This window comes from Hermetia illucens, chromosome 4 (genome assembly GCF_905115235.1).
Source record: "Hermetia illucens chromosome 4, iHerIll2.2.curated.20191125, whole genome shotgun sequence".
Lineage (NCBI taxonomy): Eukaryota > Metazoa > Arthropoda > Insecta > Diptera > Stratiomyidae > Hermetia > Hermetia illucens.
Genome location: NC_051852.1, coordinates 42355642 through 42365056, shown reverse-complemented (window position 1 = coordinate 42365056; position 9415 = coordinate 42355642).

The following is a 9415-nucleotide window of genomic DNA, read 5'->3' as shown; positions in this document are numbered from 1 at the left end:
TATCAGCGAAAAAAATTGTAGGGCGTGCCGTTATCTACAGTCCATGCAAGAAAGAGGAGCACATCGGCTTCTCTGTCTTTGGAAAACGTCCTAAGATTTGGAGAACCATGCAAACGTCGCATATATGGTTCTCTCCTTTAATCAATCTAAACTGATCCTTCTTAAAAGAACTTTATTGGAGGTACCTCAGGAGTTCATATTTGTTGCAAGACATTTTGGCTTTGCTCTGTCTTATAATTTGTTTAGGGTAATTTCGAGGATTTCAGCGTCTTTCTCCAGCTTCTGGTGACTTTCTTCATTCTCGGAAAGTTTTTTTCGCTCGAAGGCGTGATGACCCTAACCTCGTCATTTCCAATTTTTAGCCCAAGTTTGCCGCATATGCGGTGTTGTAGCTATGTAGCCGCAGGTGCACTTTGTGGCAACCGCTGATTGCGGTTTCTTCCAGTTTATCATTTTCTTAACTCACTAGGAACACATTCTTTTTAAACGCTCATCTGAACTAGATAGACATTCTGGCGTCATTATTGCAAGAAGTTATTGGTTTCTCAAACTCCAATGCGGAAGATACTGGTCAGGTTCTCACAGCTAGTATAGTGTTCACTTACTTCCCGCATCTTTAAATCTATAAGGCAAATAACAGGATTTTAGGATCCAGGCCCGAGATTAGTTATGGCTCTGGTTGCATGGAACCGTGCCTGATTTCTCTCATTGACGAACATCCGTTGTAGGACGATTATCATAACTTTATTAGGCAGCGTGTAAAAAGGACCTGAGAAAAATGTGCTCTGGCATTGCGAAAGATATCATATTGATAATCATTACGACAGCATTGTTCCTTGCGATGCTGAATCTAAGTACAGACACAAGACATAACTAAAGTGTAAATCTCCAAGGAACAGGCCACTAGCTAGCGTAGTTGGTTGATATTTCTGGAGTACTTCATATCAGCATTTTCAATCTACACCTTTTTAGAAATGCCATACGCTACTAACTTGAAAAACCACTGGAGTTCTCTAATTTATCTTGTGTGGTAAAATATTAAAGAAGATATCAAATGAAATCTAAAATTTAGAAAAAATTTGGTTTGTAACAGAGTCGCGATGGTCTGCCTACATAGTCTTCCTCTCTGAAGATTTTCCAAGTGCTAACTCACATAAAATTCATAACTGAAATCGCTGTATCTTCACCTAATTTTTAGGAACCTTCGGGTGCATGGAGACGCAGATGCAATGATTTCTTTTGAGTTACTTAACCGCGTTAAGTTTCTCTTGGTTACTTCACAATTTATATCTCCTTTCGGTTCACCAGTTTCCCAGTCTTTCAAATTGAAGCTTCACTGTTTTATCATGTCAATGCCAAATTGCTATTATTTAGACCACGATAGTCATAATTTACCTTATTAGATTGCCATTAAATGACAAATGCTGTGAATTAATGGAATTCTAATCCTAATTCACCTTGTTCATTCCCGTATACCATCCTCGCGAGGACTATAACCAAACATCAATTAACCCCTATAGTCCTGGCTGCCCCTCCCGTTCCCTACCTGGTAATTGGCAATAATAAGTGGTTTCATATGCATAAATGCAATCGAATATTTATCTATAATTGTCCATCTCTGTCCAAACTGGACTTTGAGGCGATGCTAATTTCCAACCGCTAGCGCTGGTGGCCCGTGATTGTGACGCGAATGATAATGGCGAATGCAAATATGTGCAATGAGTGCATGATAACATAGTTAACACGAGCCACAGCGATACATTAATTAGGTCATTAGATTCAATTCATGCTTGCTGCATATTATTGGGTTGGCGTTTAATTGGCATGGGGGCATGCAAGTATCTGAGCGTCAATTACATTTCCGGCACGGATGGATTATAGACAGGGACACTTAGGGATGAAGGTTATTTGGTCTAAAAGGTGTCAATGCTTGATTACTGGGAGGCATATACGAGTACATATAATTTCTTCTGCCCTTCAAAAATCTAATCCCCTCCTACAGTTCGTATAATTTATGCTGATGAATATTCATCTTTCACCATTCTACCTCATATTGAAATAGGACGACCAGTAACCAAACCTTCTCTTTTTTGATTTGTCTATAAATCCCGTTCCTATATTTAACATTGATTTTCAATGGTCACGATGCATACCCTTACGGGCTGGGGCACAGAACAGCAGACAAAGGGCGAACTTAGTTTTATTCATTCAGTTCAGCAACTCTTTCGGTATTCTCTGGTGACTGCGGTCTACCATTAACTTTTGTAATATCCGACCGTCGTTCAGCTGGAGCTTCTTCCCCAGCTCGAGCTAAACAACGTGTGAGCTTTCAATGCTCTCGTCAGAAAAAAAGGTCGTGGATACTAAGATGACCAATTAGAGAATTAACAAACTCTGGATCTCTCAAGAAGATGCGTCTTCTTTAAATCATGGCATTACGGTCAACACCAAGTTCGATTACCTTGGATAGTGTACGCCCCCTAAAGTTCACACATATATTATCGGCGTGCCCTCGATGAAAAAAAACATTTCCTTTTTCCGTCCTATTTGGAAACACCTTAGCAGTTTTGACAGAAAGGACTGAGTTGAAAAACTAGGTGAGCCTGCATTGAGATGATAGCAGTTCCTAAGCACTTCGCTTTGGGGTTCCTTATCCACATCGGGTTCGTTATCCAAGAAAAAGACTTTCGTTACCTGTCAAAAACCAATTATACGTTGCCGTGAAAGTCCTAATCTCTACCTGGGGAAAAAATTGCTCCCAGTTCATCTTGAGCTCAGACGTGCTCTTAGTTGGGTTTCTGTAGGTGCATATCCTTTTCAAATAACTTGCGGACTGGTGGGAAAGGAGAATTACCGAACATCCGATCAAGTTCTTTCTTCCCGTTTCAATATCATAGAACTACTTGCGGAGATTTCATCTGCCTGCAAATATGTTGAGTTCCTGTGCTTACTAAAGAAATTCCCGGACACATGGTTCAAAGGAAGAAATACTCCATGGACCTAGGGCACTTATTATGACATTGTCATTGACTCCCCGTCCCTAGTAAAGTGCCCACAGACACTCTCTCTCGATAAGTTGACCGAGGTAAAAGTTACCTCCCATTGCCATATTATCGAATGAGTAGTCCTTCGCGCACATACATGGTTTTGGCTACTTTGCTACTACTACTGCCTTGATGATATTGTGTCACTAAATCACACGTAACGGTTTCGAGACCTTTAAACGCAATCGTGTTTGCAGTGCTCCAAGTCGGCCCGAAGAAGTTCACCTTCGAGTCTATAATGATGGCCAGCTTTCACTCGACCGTGACTTCGCCAACTTACATAGAGATAACTGTGGGAATCCTCTCCTTCGGACGACTATTTCCATTTTCCCTAAAGCAAGTGCTTAGTCACTTATCTACAGACTTCTTGCTTGTTCGAATGATATGGGGCGACTAGTGCCGTATCCAGCTAAGTGCGAGACCAAGAATAGATCTTTGAACTGTCCCTGAATTACCTTCTGTCTTTCTCGTTCCGTAATGCCTCAATATCCGCAAAAGGCAGCTTCAAATAAGAAAATGATTTTTCAAAGCGTCCCCACCAACCTGGATCGACATGCTTCTAATTTGAACAATTGGAAGGGTTCCATATATTTACGAGGGTCACCACTCGTCACCGGTGAGGGCTATGTGCCCAAATTCGTTCTACCGCTGTTTCGATTCCATCAATTGTGGAACGTTCCTCTCTAAAACCATTTTGCATCGTGTCAGTCTTAGCTTTTTGAGCTCCTTAAACAGTTTACTAGTTGGGTCTTAGGCTTATAATAACTTAGGGGCTTTTTTAGTTAGCTTTATCAGTATGAGCACTTCAGCCTTCTGGTGAGGGAGGGAGAAATACCCATTGTAAATTTAAACCCTTTAAATGAAAAGTTCAGCATCAACGGTGCGATAACCGGTATCTGGTCTAGGCCTACCTCAATAAGGAACTCCAGACATCCCGGTCCCCTAAAAGCTGTTTCGCGTCCTGGTCTACGTTAACGCTCCACCTGAGGCAGGGTTTGCCTAACCCCTTCTTTTTCTACCATAGATATTGCCCTTATAGACTTTCCGGGGTGGATTATTGTCATTCTTACGGATTAACCACCGCAACCTGTTGAGCCGGATTTTATCGACAACTAGACGGTCATGGTATCGCTCATGGGTTTCGTCATTATATAGGCTACGGAAACGTCCATCCTCATGTAGGGGACTAAAACGATTTCAAAGTTGTAGTCTCCAATCGTTATTGTTCTCGTCTGACCAGTGCGATTTGATGTTGTTGTTGGTGCTGACGTTTCCACCATATGTTTCGTCTTGCCTTTATTAATACGAGTCACCTGCTCGATCTGGATAAAGACAGTTTGTACCTCTCGGATTGTTCTTCTCATAATGTCAATATCGTCAGCATAGGCCAGTAGTTGGGTGGACGTAGAGAGGATGTTGCCTCTCGCATGATAGGGTATCTCCTTGTTTTAGACGGTTGTTGATGTCTCACATTGGTCAGAGTCAGCCTAGTCGGTCTTGCCAATTTCGTTGGATACTGAATTCTTTCATGGCCATGTGCTGCTTTACCCTGGCTATGTTATCATAGGTGGCCTTGAAATCGATGAAAAGGTGGTGCAACTGATTGCCATATTCCAATAGTTTTTCCATCGCTTTCGCAGGAGAAAATCTGATCTGTTGTTGATTTGCCTGGAACTAAGCTTCTTTGGTGTGGGCCAATGATGGGTATATGGGGGTATCCGACCTAGCAAGATAACCGAGACTATCTTATAGATGGTACCCAGAAACGTGATCCCTCGATAATTGTATGAGACAAATAACGCCTCGTTGTCAGTCGTCGGGCATAGATTCGCTGTCCCATACCTTGAGCATCAGGTGATGAACCACTTGGTGGCCGCCTCCATATTTTACCAATTCGGCTGTAATTCAATCGGCTCCTGGTGACATATGGTTTTAAAGCCGATGAATTGCACGGACTGTTTCGTCTATGCGGGGTGGTGGTAGCATTTGTCCGTCGTCTTCAGTTGGTATGTTATTAGAACTGAATTTCTCTCAATGTTGTTCGCACCATGGACGAACTGGGGGCAAATGTAATTACGGTCAATATATCAGCGAATCTACGAACTTATCCTCTTCTCCTCTCTTTTGCCAATATTTTTCAGTAACTAGTTCAGATTCGCTTTGCCGTAAACAAGAAGAACCTTGGGATAGAACCCCGTTTGGAAGTTATACCATCGTGTAGTATAGTGAGTCGGTAATCTTGAAGGGAAGTGCCAGCAAATAGTTTCTAAGGGTATAAATCTAGCTCAAATGGCATAATACCAGTTAAGCTGTAGAAACAACAGGATAAGACTATTATGATGCTGACCAAGATCAATCGAGGTTGTATTACGCTCAGGTACTTATCACGCATTTGGTAGTGCATGTGTGTTGATAGTTTAAATCGAAAACAAGAGCAGACATAATTATAAGGCCGCAAAGGATTTTAGGCGTGAGTTTGACCTTGTTTGTATGATAAAATTTTACAACCCTTACCTCATCGGCAGATCTTTAGAAACTGTTGAGGGTAATAATACGTTGAGGTAATTAATACGATTGAAAGAACGATATATCATAAGCAATACAATATAGTTTTTATTCTGAACGTAAAATGATTATTCAGCAATGTTAGTATTAAAGTCATCTAGGAAGCTCTAACCAGAATAATGCTGAAGTGGTGTCTTTCGCTTTGATCACTTAGAGAAACTCACTTTAGAGGAACTCCCAAGGTTGGTGCTATTTCTCCGTTACTGTGGCTAATATTCGTGAACTGTACATCTTAGGGGGAGGGACTGGATAAAGATGGTGTATTGAGCCGGCGCGGGTTTTCTCGAATACACACAGTCTGTATCCCATCGCCGACTGTCAAGCTTGGAATCTACTCATATTACTTAGCAGTCGCGGCCCTCCGGTGGTGAAGGTTCACCACCTGTGCAAAGTCAAAGAAGATTTGGCCTACTTAAAATAAAACCCGATCGTGAAAGCTTCTGCACCAGACGCGTGCATATGCATACAAGATTACGGTCGTCTTTACGGGGCACTGGTCCATAGGGGACCATGGTGCGAGTCTCGGCATACCCCAGCGAAACTCTCAAGTACTTTCTTTACCATTGCTCAGCTCTAGCTAGAATCAGGCTACGGACACTAGATAGATAAATCATTCTTTCTTTGCTTCGTGAGCACCATGGACTGGCTCTGTCTCCTTGGTCTCATAATAGCAGTTATGGTCTTATGAGTTTATAGCATCAAAATGGCGCACCATAGCGCTAATTGCGCTTCTCGGAGCCTCTGCTGATACGTACCCTACTTAGGGGTGGGGCGTAGATGAGTAGGCAAAGCTAGCACCGTATGCCGATAATGTCACTGTATTGGTATGAAGGATGGTTCCCAACGTTATTCTAAAGGCTTTGGAGTGTACCCGTGAAGAACTGGGCACTAACTACGCTAAATTCAATCAAAACCAGTTGATACTATTCGCTGTTAGGGTAAAGATCTTCGAGTTGCACTTCCATTAGCTGAACGGATAAAAACAGTTATGCTCCTTCTTTGTGAAGCATTTTAGTCACATGTGAGGTACACATTTTGAAGGTTAAACATAGAAATAAATGAAGAAAGTCGGCATAGCTTTCTATGTTTGCTGAAAGTTCTTCCTGAAAAAATGAGGGCATCATGACAAAAGCTTCCCATGGATGTACACAGCCGTAGTCTGCTCCAACACTACTTATGGGTAAATTTAGTGGTGGCCGGCGCTGAGACAGGAACTGCAATAAGACCAGGGTAGCACTTGAAGAAAGCAATTATGGATGCTGGAGCTTGTGGTCTTACTTAATAGACGTTGTAAAGGAACTTTTGTACCTGCTTTCACCTGATCTCAATATCAAGTATTTTGTAGGTTGTAGTGAAATATTGGATCTGCCCCCAATGGGACAGGTATTTCCAATGGGCTACCCTCCATATAAACTGAACTTTAGGGGAAACTTCTCTACGGGATTTCAAATAAAAGTGAGCAGCAATCGACGGATCGTGAATAAGCTGTGGTGCTGGGGTGGAAGTTTCCACGGATATGTAGATCAATTCCGCATTGTACAGATTTCAAGAGAATGTCAACACCGTGTTGGCGGATAAGGCATAACCCGCCCTTTATGCAAAATAAAGCCCATTTTGGTTGACAGAAAAGTCGCTATTAAAGCCTATGAGTGATATCCTCAAAGCTAGATAGTCAATGTAGGGATAAACTGAACATGCAGCTGGTTTCTCTAAATTCTCTCATTTTCAGGGTCCCGGACACTGGAATAGAGAGAGAAATGAGAAAGCCGAAGAAATGATTTCCCGGTGACTGTCATAAGAAGCCGAATCTAGTCGTATTACTCTCAGTTCGTGACTCGTCCTGAAGCTATACCACGGAGCCTACCATACTTTAAAATATGCATTACCGAAAATGCGGAGGGGAGAACGAGATCCTCTTGCATTTCCTTCGCGATCACCGAGGTTTGCATAGAGCGAAGCAACGGATATTGGTAAGTCGTTTTTTGACTACCTCAGAGAAAACTCTAACTGGCGGGGAAGCTTTAGGTTCAAAATCTGTTAGACACTAATTCCCTTATCCTTTATATCGGCCACGATCTTAAGAGTTGTGTCATCAAAACGGCCTAAGGTAGTACACTTTACGAAGCGGTTATTTACCTACCTGGCCTTTATGATTAGTTTAGAGCCCTTTCGAAACCACCTTACATGAAACAAATTCAAATCTTCAGGAGGCATACAATAAATTTGTGCGTAGGCAGTTTAGATCTGAATTTCTTTATTGTCAGCATTGCGCTCGCTTGTGATTACTACACTGATTTGGCTCAGATACTAATCCACAGCTGAGTCGACTAGTATCTGACATATGGTCACGATACAAATCCCTCTGAGAAAAGTGGTCGGACCATGCTCCAGGTTGTAGCCTATATTGTTTGTGATGTTGCTCGAGACGCGATATCGTCTAATAAATGCTGTGTCGTGGTGAGGTTATAATAATAATCGCTGGCGCAACAATCCAATAGGATCAGGGCCTTGAAGTGAGTTAGAGAACTTCATTCAAGACCGTAACGGTGTACTACAGGAGGCAATGTGGTCAGCATTGCGCTCGCCCGCGATTATTACCCTGATTTGGCTCAGGTACTCATTCACAGCTGAGCCGACTGGTATCCGAAGTTAAATCACGATACAAATTCCACTGCCACCTCTGAGATTTGAACCGCGACCTTCCGTACGCCAGCCTTGTACTCTAACCGCTCAGCTATCTGTGGTGAGGACGTCAAGAATGCGTTCAATTCCGCTAGCTGGGAGTGGTTAAAAAGCTCACTGGCTAAAACGGGTGTTCCTTGTTATTTGACTAAGCTCCTCGAAAGTTACCATTCGGAGAGGACACTTTGGTACGATGCGGATGAGGGATCTAAGTAGTACACCGTCACCGCAGGAGTACCACACGGCTCAGTGTTGGGTCATTTCCTATGGAACGTGATATATGATACAATGGGGTCCTTGTCCTCCTAGTGCCAAAGGAGGCCACGATAATCGGTTTCGCATATAATCTAGCTGTAGTTGTCGTCGCGAAATAACCTGAAGACGTTGAAGTGTACGCTAATGAAACCATTAGCGCCATAAAAAGTGGCTGGCGATGGTCCAGCTTGATCTTGCGGAACAAAAGACCGAAGCGGTCTTAATTATCAACCGTAGGAAGAGAAATGCGGTTAATATTCGTGTTCGTTCACTTCGAAACCGGTTATCAAATACTTGGGGGTGATGATTGACGCCAATTTCAATTTCAAGCGGCACTTGGGCTATACCTGAGGGAAAGCGACAAATTCCAGCCTATCATTAGGACGGATGATGCCTAACATTGGAGCTCCAAGATACAGCCGCAGATTACTTTTGGCCGGAGTGGTTTGCTTGACACTATTATACGCGACACCTGTTTGGGAGGAAGCACTACCGTGTGAGAGTAATCGGAGAAGGGTAAATATGACTTACCGCTTAGTGGCGCTTAGGGTGTGCAGCGCTTTCAGAACAACATCAGATGACGCAGTGTGTGTTATTGCGGAAATGATCCCCATAGACATTCTGGCAAGTGAGACACGCTGCCTGTACGAGAAAAGGAAAATGAACCCACCCGAAAAGGATGCAGAATACCGAAAGGCGGCAAAGCGGGAATTGCTGGAAAAAAGGCAGCAACGGTGGGATGACTTAGAGGGGTCGCTGGACTCACACTTTGATTCCCCGTATTGAGGAGTGGATTCAGCGACGATACGGGATTAACTACCATCTGACACAATTCCTGGCAGGTCACTCCGCAATCAAAAGTATACAGG